Consider the following 15,801-nt stretch of genomic DNA (forward strand, 5'->3'; position numbering starts at 1 on the left):
CACGCGTCAGCCTTTGGCTGGCCCCTGGGACGGAGGGGAAGGGGAGGGGAGAGGAAGGGGAGGGTCAATTCTGTTTCTTCCTCCCCCCCTCCAAACACGAAAAGGTGACGTCATTATCCGGGCTCTCCGCGGCGGCGCTCTTCGCACCGCGGGTCACAATGGAGCCAAAACCGAGCCCAACCGAAATGAAACGGCCGTGCTAGTTGCCCCCGCCTCAGTGAGCGCGGCCTGGCCCAGCTTAAGCCAGGCCCCGCTCGGCCGCCGTCAGCGCCCGGCCCTCACCGACGCGGGCGCCGCTCCGCCCCCTCCCCCCACACGAGGGAGAAAGCCCCCCCCTCACACACATCGCCCCCTCAGCAGCAGCGACCCCCGTCCCCGCTGCTCTCCGCCCATACAAGGCAAGGCGTAAACTGGTGCCTGCTCAGCCTCGGGAACACGGAAGGGGGGCAAGTGGGAGTGACGGACTGCCTGACACGCAGGAAAGGGAGGGGGTCACGCTCGCCGCCGCGGACGCTGTTTGGGTGGCGGGGCCGGCGCCGCTGCGTTGAGTCGGAGTCTGCGCCGCCGCCGCTGCTGCTGCTGGCCGAACCCTGCTAGAGCCGCCATATTGCCCGGGACACAGACACACCGTCTCCACCGCGCCTGTGCCTCGCGTCGCCGCTGCTCTCCGCCCCCTCCTCTTTCGCAGCCGGGCTCTCCTCCGTTGCCTCGCCGAAGAGAGGAGCCCCGTCTCGTCGCCCCCTCCCCGCTCCTCCTGCTCCCCTGCCCTCCTCCGAGGCACTAGGCGCATATCGGCTCCTCCGGACTGGGAGCGACGGAGCCCCGCAGGCCCAGCCCAGCCGGAGCTTCCTGGCCGAGGCAGAGCGCAGCGGGCTCGGGCCTTGCCTCTGGGCGCCCAGCACTGCGGCCGTCGCCGGGAAGCGGCGGCCCCACCGAACAGCTGGTGACGCAAAACTAAAAAGGAAGAGAAAGGAGACTCGGCCCGGGTCGCGGCGTGTCGGGCGGCTCCCTGGGAGCAGTAGTAACGGCAACGACTCGACTCCTGCCCGGCATGAGACACAGCCCCGCTGGTTGCTGCGGCTGCAGCCGCCTGGGATGAGAAACTCTTCAGCCACACCCGCTGCAGCCTCCTCCTCCTCCTCTCATCGCCAGCAGAGCCAGCGGCGGCGGCGGCGCCCGGGAGCGGAGCGGGCCTCGGCACTAGCGCGAGGAGCAGCAGCGGAAACAGGGGACGCTGTGTGGGGGTGAGCGAGCTGGGGAAGGCGCTGGGGCTGCCATGGCCGGCGGCGGGGTGGGGGGCTGGGAGGAAGGGGGGCCACGCTGTGGGGAAAACAAGGGGGCTGAACCTCCGGGGTGGGGGCGCCTCGCTGTGTGTGTCAGCGTGTCTGGGGGGGTTGGGAAATGCCTGCCCGTGCGTGTGTCGGTGTGTTTTGGAGTGAGAAGGGAAAATGGCTGACGACTCATTCTCTCTGCCCGGCCTCTCCTGGGCCTTGCGGGAGAATGGGGCGCGCACGCCCGGTATCCGCAGTCCCTGGGAGGGGGAAACACGGCCCCGCAGAGCTGGCCGGCTTCTCGCCTGACCCCCTTTCTCAAGTAGCCGGGGGAACGGGGCGAAGGAGGGACGGCGGAGGGAAGGGGCTCCCGGCCCGGCTTCGCCCGGCGTTTAGTTCCTTTTGAGTCTCGTTTCACTTCACGCCAAACGCCATTACTGAGGTGGAGTGATTGGAATCGTGTAGGCCTGGGCTACGCCAGGAAATAAGGCCCTGCTCAAGCTCTTTCTTTCTAAATCCTGTCTCAAACCGCCAGGCCCAGCGCATTCGCATTCCTTGTAAACATTGTCATGGGCGCAGGTGGGCTGTGTCATGGCTGCACTCCTGGTTTCCAGTAAGGCCGTCGTGTTGCCGGATAAGCCCTCAGAATTCAACACCCTTTCTCCGTTAGGTTCCAGAAGATTATATTCTGGTTCTTTGTGTAGTCCTGGTGGTTTATAACTCCTTACATTTTAGTTATTGTGCAAAGTATGCGTTATAATTCACATTATCTTGTTTGTCCTTTTTTAAAAGACCTTTTTCCAAACTCGGGAACATATCTCCTAGATACGTTGTATGAATAATCGACATAGTGCCTTTTTGAACACAGGCTTGCTTTGTGAGATGCTTAAGCATTTTTAGGCTGCAATTTTACCTTGATATAATTAGCATCTGGGCTCCAATTGATTTTAATGGAGAGGCAAATTTACTTGATGAATTTAGTTTTAATGTTATTGGGGTAGTTATTTTCAGACCATGTACAAAATGTGTCCTAATGTACATAGAAAAGGGACTGGAGAGTTACAAATCTATATACAATTGTGACTTAAGCCCCATTGAATTCAGTGGGACTTCTGAATAGGCATGCAGAGGATTGGGTGACATATGCAGTAAAGAATCCAAGGGGTCATGAAGAGTCGGACATGACTAAACAACAACAAAGGATTTTCAAGACACCTCAAACTTGACTCGCACAACAGTCCTATGCATGCTTCCTTAGAAGCAAGCCTTACTGAGTTCAGTGGCACCTACTCCCAGGTAACTGCTTAGGATTGCAGTCTTAAAAGACATGCAGTAGTGTGCTGTTCTTTCAGCATCCTAATTTTGCACCGTATATTTAACATACAATATTGATACAAATAATATTTGAATGGACTTCAACACAGACTTAAAAGTGGGGGGGGGGTTTCAATATAGTTGTCACTATCTACTGTGTGAAGACATGGCCCCAATATCATTTAAGTTCATCAGGTTTTTGTATGAATTGTGCTTCAACTTTTGCTTGCAAATGTCTTCTAATTATGTTGTATTTAGCTTTTATCATTTATAGCTAAGAAGAAATGTTTGGAAGAATGGGTTTTAAGTGAGTTCTGGACTTAAGAGTTTTAATAATATGTACATCACTTCAGGAAATTGTGGATAAAACTTAGAAAATGCATATTTTATTTGGTTGATTTGCACAAAAGGCACAGGGTGGTTTACAAGAAAGGAGATAGATAAAAAACACAAAATCCATAAACATTACACAGTCCTTTAAAAACATAAGGAATCACTGAATATCAATTACTAATAGCAGCAATCAGCTTTAATAATTTCTGAAGTTATTTATGAAATGCTTTCTCATCCTTCTCTTTGAAATCTCCTAAAGTGGTTAAGAAAATTATTTTGAAAATTAGGTTCAACTAGGTATTAGAATATGAAAAAATATTTTCCATCACATCTGGAGCTAAAGGTGACATATAACTGAAATTTATGTATTGTTTTGAACAAAATTATAATACTATAATGTGGAATAAGTTGCAAGATAATTTTTTCATGTGTTGATTGAAAAAATTACTCACAATTACCCTAAACATTTTTACTTGGAAGCAAATGCCATTGATTTTGAATTGAGACTTTCTTCCAACTTAAAGTGCTACACATACTTCTTTGGATGTATATCCATTTAAAATAAATTGATGTTTCTTCCAAATAATGTTTTGGCTGTACTATAAAAGCATACTTAAAAGATTGCAATAAGTTCCTTTATCTTTTAAACTTACTTGGTTCCCCCCCCCCTATGCTTTTCATAAATAGGTTTTAAGGCAGAAACATACAAATATCTTCTGTGTTACTCTTTGTCTTTGCTTCACTTGCAGCCTGTTCAATGTCTCTCTGAATTTACCCTTCTAATAATGTTTTCCTATTACAGAGGGCCAGCATCTTAGAGGACCAGTCATGGGAAAACAACTAAATTCTTTGCTTGTAGGAACATAATCATAAACATTATGATATATTCACATTACAATGTCACCTTTATCTGCTTTGAGTACTTCATTGTGAAATGAAAAGATGGGATACATTTCCTTGGGGAAATAAGAGGATCCTATATTATCATGACTCATAGTTGTTTCAAAATGCTGGAATTGTTACAAGATCAATATTATAAATGCTAGTATCTGGAGTAAGAAATAGCTATCTGTGATAATAGTCAAGAATATGCACTCTTTTGTGGGATGGTAGTAGGTTTCATAACAGTTTCTGAAGAGTAACAGGTCGTTTATTGACTAGGTAGGACAAAAGTCATTTAAGACATCTGGTAACACTTTAGTGAAAAGGTTTTCTAAAGTGACATTTTAAAAGCTATTATTGAAATGGCTGTTTCAAGTATCATGTCTTGAATATTTGTTCTCTTATATTGACTTTCAAAGAAGTTGAAAACCTTGGTATTTTTGTTGTAAACCTAGTATATACAACTTTTACAGGGAATACTTGCGGTTTTGTTCTCATTTGTATTTTTATGTCTTTAGAACTCTTGTTTGTCAAGCTGGTCAATTGTTATGTTTCAGCAGGAAGTATGTGTCTATGAAATTTCAGTGTATTTTTAAATTTTCATCTTTTTATTAAGAAAAGCATACCTGAGAGAGAACTTACATACAAGTTTAACTATTCAAATATTTTGTCTTTTATTATTTTCAATGTATGCTCAGCTTGCATGCTTACAGTTCCAAGTCCAGTTGAGGTCAGTGGGACTCTGCTTGCCTAATTAACACGTGGATCCAAAATATACTTGGAAGCAAGTCTTTAAATTTAATGAAGCTTACTTTCAAGTATATGAATTTAATACTGCAGTTTAAGCAGGATGTCAGTATGTGCATTAGATAGGTCTTGGGGCAAGAGAACAGAAAATAACATGGTTCCCCCGCCAGGTAGGTTGGGTTGCTTTGTCATGAGATTGGGATAAAAAAGTGTCTCCTTAGAAATAGGGTCACTTACCATTTTGTAAAAATGCTGAAAATTGTGAAGTGTAGAAGTTAAAACGTTTAACTACAATAATACTGCTACCATAGTCCAACACTTGGACTATCAAACAACGTCAAGTTGTTTACATCCTGTGGCTTATGCTGCTTTTTCTGTATTCTTTTTTTTAACCAACCCAGTTCTATAGCTTTTCTGCAAAGGGTTGTTGATTCACAAGTATTCGTGTTGATGCAAACTGATTGCTGTCCTGTGCCCTTCTGCAGTCTGATGTTTACTCTATTTGTCTTTTGTCCAGTATGCAGTCTGCTTGTAGTTCTTTATCTACTTTTACATTGCGATTTGTAGTTATAGGAGTGTCAGTAAATGGTATCATATTGTTATTTTGTGTGCCTATGTTCTATTGGAGCTGTTACATTTATGGGCCTTGGCAGTTGGTGTTAATATTTATTTCCATTACAGCTGTGATTGTGTCTTTATATCACTGAAAGAGGGGAAAATGAAGGTTTTCGTGCACATATGGTAATGCTAATTACCCTTACTTTCATGATCTTCTGCCATCACCCAACTCTGCCAGCCTTTCTGCAGGGCCTTTCATGACTGAATTACAGTGGTGTCATTACACAAGAAGTTACTGCACCTGTGCAATGGGCACTTTTCTGCACTGGTAACAAGACTTCTGCCAATTCAGAAATGATATGTATGAATTTATTTTCCTTAACTTAAAACATTTTTGTATGTGCATACATTCTGTAGCAGTTCATCTAAAATCCAAAATATATTCATTTCTTGGAAAGAACTTGTGCAAGAACTGTGCATTTTAAATACCAGCTATTTCCCTTAAAATCTTAGTTGTGATGAAATTTCTCCCCAATTTCTTCATTTGCAATATTGCATGCTTTTGTTTGGATTTCTAGCCTTTCGTGTCCTGCAGTCATAGCAGGCAAGTTACCTGGTGTAAACAATGCTAAGATTTATTTCCCCTTTGTGGGGGCTTGATGAAAAGGTATTGTTATATTTGCCACTCTGGCTGAATGGGTAACAGTGCAGGCCTTTTTACAATTCTTTGTAGCATCACTTGCCTTCTTGAGTGATAGTAAATTGATGAAGTAAAGTACTAAGTGCTCCATTCTTTGGATGAATTAATGTATTGAGAATGTCTTGTGTGTGGATATTCTTGCCTCAACATAAAAAATGACGCTACTATAACTTAAATGTACTTTCTAAGCCTACAAATGCATGTTTCTGTGGTTCCAGTTCTTGCCTGGTCCTGAGTTCTAGATATTTGATAAAACTTCATGAAATATTAACAAATTAATCCTATCCACTTGTGAGTTTAACTTGGTTGCTGCAACAAGTACTTTAAATATTTTGCTAGCTAGATTCTCAGAAGCCCTTGTAAATATGTCCTATCCACTGTATTGTGGATGGTATACTGGCAGCCCCCCCATTCAATATGTGTGTGACAGTGTATACGGCTATACGCTCATCTGCCGAACCTGGAAGTGACCTGGAAACTTCAAAAAGATGTCACTAAAAGGCCCGAATGAGTGTTTGCAGGCTTTTAAAATAGGTTTCAATTATACACAATTTCACTGATATGCGCAGTGCCTCGAAATGTTACTGCCATGTAAATGGGAGTCTGCCTGTATCTAAAGTCAGACTGGTTGTGGGATGATCAAACAGTATACTGCTGTGACTCTTCTCCCTTCCCTTAGTGCTCTGCCAAAGTGTAGAGGACTTGGGACGGAAAAGTTTGGTGGTTAGTGCAAATAATGGCTGGATCCTAATCCAGAGTTTGTGAACTGTTACTATACAAGCCCCTGGAATTACTTTTCCTTTTGTAAAGGAATATCTGATGGGTCAGAAGTCATTCAACACTGGTTTGGGCCAGTAGCTGCAGCTCTGCAAGTGATTTGCTTGGAAAATAGCGCTGCTGAGGCCAAAAGTAAAGTATAAAAGAGTTGTAGACTGCTTTGATTGGCAAGCACAGCTTTCCATTTTGTGCTTGGAAAGTCACTGCTGGCTCAGAACTAGTAGCTCACATACTACTTGTTGCTTGGGTTGTGTTGTTTCTGAAACAAGTTAACTATTGGTTGAACTTAGAACTGCAATCTAACATTTTATATTTTTCAGTATGGAACTTGTTGCCCCACTCTAATCAATCAACCAATTATCCTTTTACCAAGGGGCTTGCAGTGACATGGAGGAAAGAGGGAACAGAGATGGATAAGCAAGGGTAAAAACACGTGAATTATTCAGTTACAGGTATCACCCCCACTTAGATGGGGTTTATGTTCCAGGCCCCCATGCTCATAACAGAAAATGGGGACCACCCTCTAAACACCCTTTAAATGCCCTCTCTGCTGCTCTCTCTTCAATCCATATCAAAAATACTGTATCTAAAAATATCCACAACTAGAATTGAAGCTTAGGGGCCGGCTGGAGGCCGGAGGACTTGCAGAAAAGTGGTTGCTGCTACTGCACACACCAGCTGTTAGACTGAGAGGCTGAGCATCCTAAGCAAAGCCCCACTGTGCCTGTAGTCTTTTTGGGGCTTCCTCACTTTACATCCTCTTTGGGATCTGGGGAGGGTCTCTTCTCCAGCTCTCTCCTGACATTTCCAGGTTTATTTATTTCCTGGTACTTTGTGTATACATGGTAGTGTGTGAGTCGATCACGTGTAAATGGGGCGATTCCTGTATGTGTACTTTGGCTTCATTATAATAGGGACTAGGTTGGTTATCTTTGTTACCTATGGTTTCTAGCTATTGGGTATGAAGCTACTAGAAGTGTACATGGTATTCAGTATATGGTTTCTTGTATGTCTCATGATGGAAATGAACAGTGCCAGATATATGTTCAAAGCAGTTCAAGAAAGTGTACCAGAAACATTACAAGAAGCAGGCTTTGTGTCCATGGCTAAGAATCATTGGTTGTAAACCAGAATGGGGAAGGGAGGAGGGTAGCAGTTGTCTGGCTTGAGGGCTAATCAGATTCTAGAAAGAGAAGGACCAACAGGTCATCTGAAACAGCAGTAGTGTGTTTAATAGATGTTGTGGACAGAGGAATAAGTTCTGCCAGGAGGGCAGTTGCATGCAATGAAATAGACATATGGCTCTTCCATTTTGGAAGTTTGCGATTATGTTGGTTAATTATCGATCCCTAATATTTACCTGTTTGAGGTAAATACTGTAAGTTGAGCTTGTGCCACAATTCAGTAACCCAAAGGTAAGCATGAAGTGAAGCATTAAAGGTACAGTCAACAACCATTTCTCGTGGGGGTTCCATTCCCAGCCCCTATGTGCCTCAGCAGTGTGTATAAGCACGTCCTACCGCACCCTTTTAGTGATTTGTGGGGTAGGATGTCATGCATCTTTTGGACATGCGCTAATCAATCAGTGCCAGTACAGAAGAAACTGAGGCAATGTCTAGTAATGAGGGAGTCAGTTATACTTGACTTGATCTTAACCAATAGGGAAGAGTTGGTTAATGAAAAGTGACCTTGTAATGTAGAATTTCATGAAATTATTTAAAGCCCAAAGTGAGCATCCTCGGGTATCTTTGGATTATAGGAAAACAAATTTCAATAAGTTCAAGAAAATGCTAGGTAGGAGCAGTGTTCAAAATTCCCCAGGTGCGTTTCACTACTAGTGCTGGTCCAGTTGTGACTACCTGGAGATTTCTGGGTGCCAGGTTGGTGACCACAGTTTAAAAACATCTGCCTTAGTCTATAGTTAATTCTTTTTCCACTGTGTGTTTCTCCTTATTGCATACTAGGACAAGTAAGAGCAAGCTACAGTCAAGTAGTATAGTTGAGATCATAGAATGGTAGCATTGGAAGGGATTCCAAGGGTCATCTAGTCAAACCCCCGACAAATAGATATTCTGTTGTGGCAACCATAGCCTAGGTTTAAGGTGCCATTTGGTGCCTAGCTTATATATCTGAGTTTCTAACACTTGGTAGGATTCCATGGCTGGATATGCCAATGGGGAAAGCAGACTAATGTGGGTGAGAATTCCTGAAGATGGGGTCACTAACAGCACAATTGCAAACAATTCTGGGGGGGGGGAGAGAAGAGAAATGAGAGAGATGTTAAGAAACTAGTGTAGCTGGAAGAAAGGGTTAGGAAGGAGCTGAAGATAAAGGGACATATACAGAGAAGTGGAAGGAAGGGTAAGCAAGGGTGAGTACAAATAAGTGGTCCAAAGTTGTAGGGGTGGTGTCAAGAAAACTAAAGCTTGAAATAAGCTGGTGCTTTTGGGGAATGCTAAAAGAACAAAAAGAACTTTTAAAGGTATATTCAAAGGAAGAGGAGAGAAATTATAGAACAACAGCTCAGTAAGGATGATGAATGGGTGACAAGGAAAATGTGAATCTGCTGAACTCCCCCCCCCCCCAGTTTTCTTCCAAAAGTGGAACTGTGAGCAACTTGTTTTGAGTGGGGTGTTTGAGGACTCTGGAGCAATAGTAAACATCTCAGAAGACGGGGGGGGGGGCATTGGAGGATCAAAATGACCTTTATAGCATGAAAAACTGGGCCAAACCTAAGAAAAATGAAATTCAACAGAAACAAATGCAAAGTTATGGCTGTAGGCCAACTCTTCCCCCCCCCCTGCAATGCACAGGTATAGCAATAAAGTGTTTTATGGGTTAGCAATTGGGCATGTGAAAATGTAGTTGGTTTCTGACTGAAATTTAGTCAGTATCATGATGCAGCTGCAAGAAAGGTTGATGTAGTTTGGGGCATTTATAGAATCATAGTCAACAGAAAGTTTCCATGTCAACAGAAATAGTAATTTCCATTTTATTTTGCACTAGCCAGCCTTCATCTGGTACATTGTGACCAACCCTGGGTGCCTTAATTTAAGAATGATCTAGGGAAATTTAAATGGGTTCAAAAGAGAGCAGTGAAAGATAGTGGTATGGAAAACAGTCCTTATAAGAAAGGTTTAAGGAAGTGGATATTTTCAGCCTGGAGGAGAGAATATTGAGAAGAGGAAATGATAGTATGCTTTAACTTTCTGAAGGCTGTCTGATAGAAAATGGTGAATACGTACAGTACTTGTTTTCTGGTGCCCCAGAAGGCAGGACTCTATAACTAATAGGCATAAATCCCAGGAGAGTTGATACTGAGTACTAGGAAAGATTACATGGTAGTTCAACAGCAACGCCCCTAAATCCATACTACAATGTTAATAAATGCTTATTGTGGGAAGGCTAATCTCAAGTTTGGGGATAGCAGAGTATCCACACTACTTCTGCTGCTCCAAAGTTTAGAGAAAGAACATCTGCTTCCTTTTCTCCTTGAGAGAGGGAGGGCTTATGTTGTAAGTTTTATTTTAAAAACTTCTTTTACAATATTTGTATACGTTTCAACCAAAATGGTTCTAAAAGTTCACAATAATATCTAGGCTTATTTGCGTTGAAGATTGTCTTCACAATGATGTTTGTGGTACAGTGCTGGAGAATATACTTTATGAAATTCAGCAGGATAACATTCAAAAGCCCTTACGTTTGTTCTCAATATTCAGGAAGAAATTGGGGCAGTAATTTATGTGCTGATAGGCATCTTTGCCAGAGAACCAGGTGGCTTGGGTATTTGTAGAAAAATATTCTGAGTGACTTCTCCTTCTATGCTGAGATGGGTGCTGTTGGTTTAAAGGCAGTAGAGAAGTTTCTCACATTTGCTAACTAGAAGAGTGGTGGAGACTAGAGAAAATAATGAGTTTGAGAGGTGTCACATGTGGTCCTAACTTTGGAAAATAAGTGTTTGTCCAGCTTCAGTCAAATTCTTGGTAGCTTACAATAGAATCATTGATAATACGATCACAAATATAATAAAAGCAATACTTTCAGCCATCCTTAACATTTCTGGCGACGCAACCCCAGAGTCTTTAACTGTTAGGCCAATAAAAATCTTAAATATAATAAATTACCTGTGCTTTTTAAAAAAACAAATGGTTGGGGAGTTCCAAAAGTGTCCGGGTCACCATGAATAATGTGCAGAACTTGTTAAGTAGGAGCTTGCCCCTGACATCTTGTAAGGTGGAGAGGGAGTTAACTTGCCAATGATCTATGGTAGTAATAAACATTGCACATGAACAGATTAATAACTTTATGAGAATTCACACATTCAGCCAGTGTTAGAAACAGATAAGAAAGGTAGGGGCTAAAGGCACCTTAAGCACAACGGAATGCCCAGGTGTGCTACTTTATAACAAGAATACAAAGCTGAAAATGAATGAACTGCAACTAAAATATTATGTTCATTTTTCACATGGTCTAGTCCTTCACCTGTTCACCCCCCTAATATTCTTAAGAGGGTCTCTTCTCCTGTCTTCAGAGTGTAGCTGGAGGTGGGGAGGCAGAAAAAGGTCCTCTTTTCCTTCCACTCTGCAGCTTTAATCTGGAATCTTAGGCGTAGTACTGCGCCCAGAGCTCGGAAACTGTTCTCACTAATGAAATTCTCTGTCGCAAAATGTGCCTAGAACTATGGGAGTTTCGAACACTGCATTCAGCATGTGTTTTATTTATGTTTGTATTCAAATAAAATCTTTTGTTTGCATGGCAATGGAAAACTTCAAATAATCTACAGCTTTTGTTAATGTGTAGTGTTAATGTGGTAACTTGTACTTCCTAACAGTGTAATTTTTGCAGTGCTAAAGGTTTTTATGAATTAATGAACAAATCTGTGATATTAAAGGAAGCCAAATTTTTATAGAGTTATTTGCCTTTCAAATTTTTGTATTTCTGTCCTTTCTGCTTTATGGTAGGGCAGAGGTAGCTAATGTACCTGGACCCTTTTGTTTTACTAAGCTACTCTGATACATAACCAAAATGCACTGAGGGAGTTATAGCCTGCAGCTGCGTTTGAAACTCCCATTTCTCCAGATAATAATAATAATAATAATAATAATAATAATAATAATAATAATAATAATTTATTATTTGTACCCCGCCCATCTGGCTGGGTTTCCCCAGCCACTCTGGGCGGCTTCCAACAAAGATGCATTTTGTGACAAGGAATTTCATTTGCGCTATGATTTCATGTTAAAACTGCAGAGGGGTGGGCAGGGGAAGCATGGCTTTGTTTTTTGCAGTCTTCAGATGAGGACTAAATCATGTGAAAAATGAATATAAGATTTTATCTGCAGTTCATTCATTAAAAGTGCACCTAAACATTCTATTGTTGCGCCCATAACCTAAGTTTAAGGTGCCATTTAGCTCTTAGCTTTCATATCTCAGTTGCTAACACTGGCCTGCATTAGTGTGGGGCAGCAAGACTTGTGTCCTAATATTCCGAAGTCTTCAGAATGGTCCAGAAAACACAGTGCAAAGTACCCTGAGTTGTGACCTGCACATGGATATGGTGAATTGATACCTCTCAGTGTTCAGTAAGTAGCTAGACAAGAATTGAAGGCTTATTTCCATTATATAATTATATAATTATATTTCCATTATAATTTCTTCTATGAAACAGTAAACTTTCTACATCTTGGCAAAATATTAACTCACAGTAAGTAGAAATAGTGGTTTTAAACTAACTTGCTAACAGTGATGCAAAAGCCATGCAACATGTCAGAACACAATGAATGATCTATTCTTAGTGACCCCGATTTGTCTTCTTGCTGTAGAAATTTCCATAACATGGAAGCTGTGTTACCACTTTTTAGGATTTAAGATTAATATTTAATTGTATTTACTTTTAGTGTGCAAACACTAAAATACTGCAATATGTTACCATTAGAAATGCCTGAAATTCAGCCTCAAGCTTTGGAAAATTAAAATCACATATTCCATTACATTCTGCTATCTTTCTTGAAATTTTCAATAAAGTAGCTCTCAGGGCACTTTCCTTGAATGATTGCTTGCTCAAACAATTGGTTGATTACCAAATGTTAATGTAAAGAGTGCAAAAGAGTTAGATTAAATTTAAATATTTAAAAGAGTTAAATTAGGTTTTAATATTGCACATCTGGAGATTTTCCTTGTGAATGCCTTCTGTATTCATTGGCATTGTGTCAGCTTTAACGATACAGACAACAGTTTGATTTTTCAGAAACTGTATAATTTGTACTTTCATAAATTTTTGTTTTGATAGAAAGTTTTGATAGAAAATGAAATATGCTGTTTGATAGCCCAGACATGTTCGTATTGAGAGTATATGTTTTTGGAGAGCTGACATTCTGAAAGAACATCTGTTTCTTGTCTCTATACATGAGAAAGTTTGGACAACTTTACATAAATCTATTTGCTGCTTTATGCGGAGAGTTAGTGATAGTACCTATAAATTACAGTGCTGCAACTCTGCTGGTATGTATTTGTCAAGGAATAAATACAGTGGGTTGTATCCAACATTATGGGAATGGAAGTCTTACTGTACAATGGGGCTTTTCGACTCCTCATTTCGACTCCCAACACCCCACACTCCTCAAAAAGCCTCTACAGAGTATTGGGGGAACCTCTGACCTTGTGTATGCATTTCAAAAGAAATGGGAAAACAACAGCTTGCTTTGGGAGAGGCTTTCTGCAGGGTACAGGGAGTTGGAAAGCCCTAAAACACAACTTACTTTAATGTTACAACCATTCTTTTTGATACTGACAGCAGTAGTATAAAGACGACATGGATTTATTTGAAACTCCTTTTTTGATATGAAAGGTCACTTCCCAGAATTTAATTATTGAACTGGCAGTACTCTATTAATTTGAAGTTTGTGAGATGTTTTAGGATTTCAGGAATGCTTGGGGTATTTTCTGGTTTATTTGCCTAGAAAAACCAAATGGCATTGCTAAAGCATCAGTAACATTGTGTCTAAACCGTGTCACTATATTTTTTGTCCAGTAAGGACTTCGGATATTTTCGTGACAGTCTCTCCCAAAACACCTAAATAATCTTCCATACATATGTGCTGCTGCTGCTTTTTCTTTTTACTGACCAGAATACCCTATGGAAACTTAATGAAATATTTGTATAATGGTATGTTTATTTAATACAGATTTAGTCAGATAGTTTTTCATATCAGTGGTTGCAGACTTGCTATGTCTGTCAATGGATTTTTTTGTGATTAATTTTAATGGAAAGTGGATTGTATCTGAGCTTGATGAGGCAATAATCAGGTATTCAGAATACTTCATTAGTTTGGGTGGAAGGTGGTGTTGCATGCACTAGGCCTCTTAAAAAGTTTATGAAGACTTTATGAATTCTGAAAAGTCAATCAAAGGTATGTGGTTGGATTTCAGCTGTTTGGCTTGTCTTGAGTTTTAGAGCAATCAGTTTGGGAAAACACTGTCTATGCAGAATTTATTTTGGAGCAAAACATTCCTTCTATCTATGTATACCAAGACCATGGTTGTAGCAATAATTTGTATATGAGAGAAATGCAGTGGGCTTGGATCCAGAGCTTGTGCACCTCTGGATTGATGCCCCTAACTTTTAAAAATAAGCAAATAGGGAATTAAACAATGTGAGGTAAGTTAAAATTGCTTGAGATGTGAATTTTTCTAGAAGATGAAGAAAATTGTACAGCGAAAATTGTATCTATAATTATATAAAGGAACTACAGCAGAGTTTGGTAATTCTACAAACAATTATAAAGAAGCTCAAATTAGCAACAGTAAACTCTAAGGCTTCTATGTTTACTAATAACTAGAATAAGATTTATGAAACATATTTATTTGACTGTAGCAGGTGGCTATCAATGGTAATGACAACTGTAATGCTGGATTTCTTTGCAGTCCACTTTAGCTTTTGAATTGATTTTACTTCATCAGTAAGTACCACTGGAGGGTGCTAGCTAGATGTTCTCTCTCTCTCTCTCTCTTTTAATTAATTTTTCAAATTGAAGTTTTTATATCTATAAAATAACAGAAAGAAAGAAAGGTTTACACATATGTACATGTTAGTAACACAAAGCATCCCCCCACCTCACCCCACCACCACCATTGGTTCGACACAACTCGAAATGTGAGTTAAAATCTGACTTCCTTCCATCATTGCTTGACCTTATGCAAGTCAGATTTTTACCTCCTTGCAAATGTATTTTTCCTAGAATATTTTTGGTTTATTATTCCATTGAGAAACATTAAAAAGATATATAAATTAAAAATTGATAAGAAACCTGTAGCTTTTCAGATATTGCTGGGCTTGAATTCTCATCATCCCTTACCATTGACCCTGCTGGCATGGGCTAATGGGATCTCGAGCTGAATAATATCTGAGACACAGGTGCTTTAGCGAGATGTGAATGAGTCTCATATGCTCCCCCACCCATCCTCGTGTGTCTAGGAGGAATATTTTGGAAGTGTTAACTTCTGCTTTTGGTAACAGCAGTTTGTTGTATGTTCTTGCCTGTCAAACTGTAATTAGCATTAACTACAGTTAATTTCAAACCAACTACAGGCAATGGTTTCTGAAGCTGGCTTGTTTACACTAACCATAGTTAACGATAACAACAGTTCCAGGTCCAAATGACATAGCAAACCGTTAACCTGAAGCAAAAGTATCCAAACACCAAATCCAGACTGTGGAACGAGCAGAGGGAAGGGCCTGAGCTTAGGTGGGGGCTAAGCTGGTTCATATAATTAAACTCAGGGGTGCGGAATCTTTTTTTAGTCCCATGGGCCACATTTCCTCTTGCATAACTTTCTAGGATAAAGTGGCTCTGACCAGGAAAAAGAGGAAAAAGTGGACCAGGCCAGAGAGAAGATGTTTATTTTTGTATGGTACCCTATTTTCCATCCATGTAAAAGTCATAAGCTTCCACAGACACATGTCTCCATCCTCCATCTAGGAAAGCAAGAGGCATCCTCCAAGCTCAAGGGCAGATGCCAGACAGGCACAAACACTTGAAGATAATGTGAAGCAGGGCTGGTGAGGGGTATGTCTTGAGGAAAGGCATGTGGACCAAATATGGACTCCTAGTTGGCCACATTCAACACCCATCCCAGTTTCCCATCCCTGTTGTACATTATATTCTAGCATGATGTCCAAATGCAGACATGGTCCAAATGACGGCATCTTTCACATAAAAA

General features: G+C 41.1%; 1 protein-coding gene across 1 annotated transcript in view; it reads left to right on the forward strand.

The window, feature by feature from the left end:
• The first annotated feature begins 333 nt into the window (after window positions 1–333).
• Window positions 334–15,801, forward strand: part of USP9X (ubiquitin specific peptidase 9 X-linked) — a 70,784-nt gene continuing 55,316 nt past the window's right edge. The window contains exon 1 of the mRNA XM_081199227.1: window positions 334–1,244. The gene's annotated coding sequence lies outside the window, so the exon portion shown is untranslated. The remainder of the gene's footprint in view (window positions 1,245–15,801) is intronic.

Source organism: Podarcis bocagei, assembly GCF_964188305.1.
Source record: "Podarcis bocagei genome assembly, chromosome: 6".
NCBI lineage: Eukaryota > Metazoa > Chordata > Lepidosauria > Squamata > Lacertidae > Podarcis > Podarcis bocagei.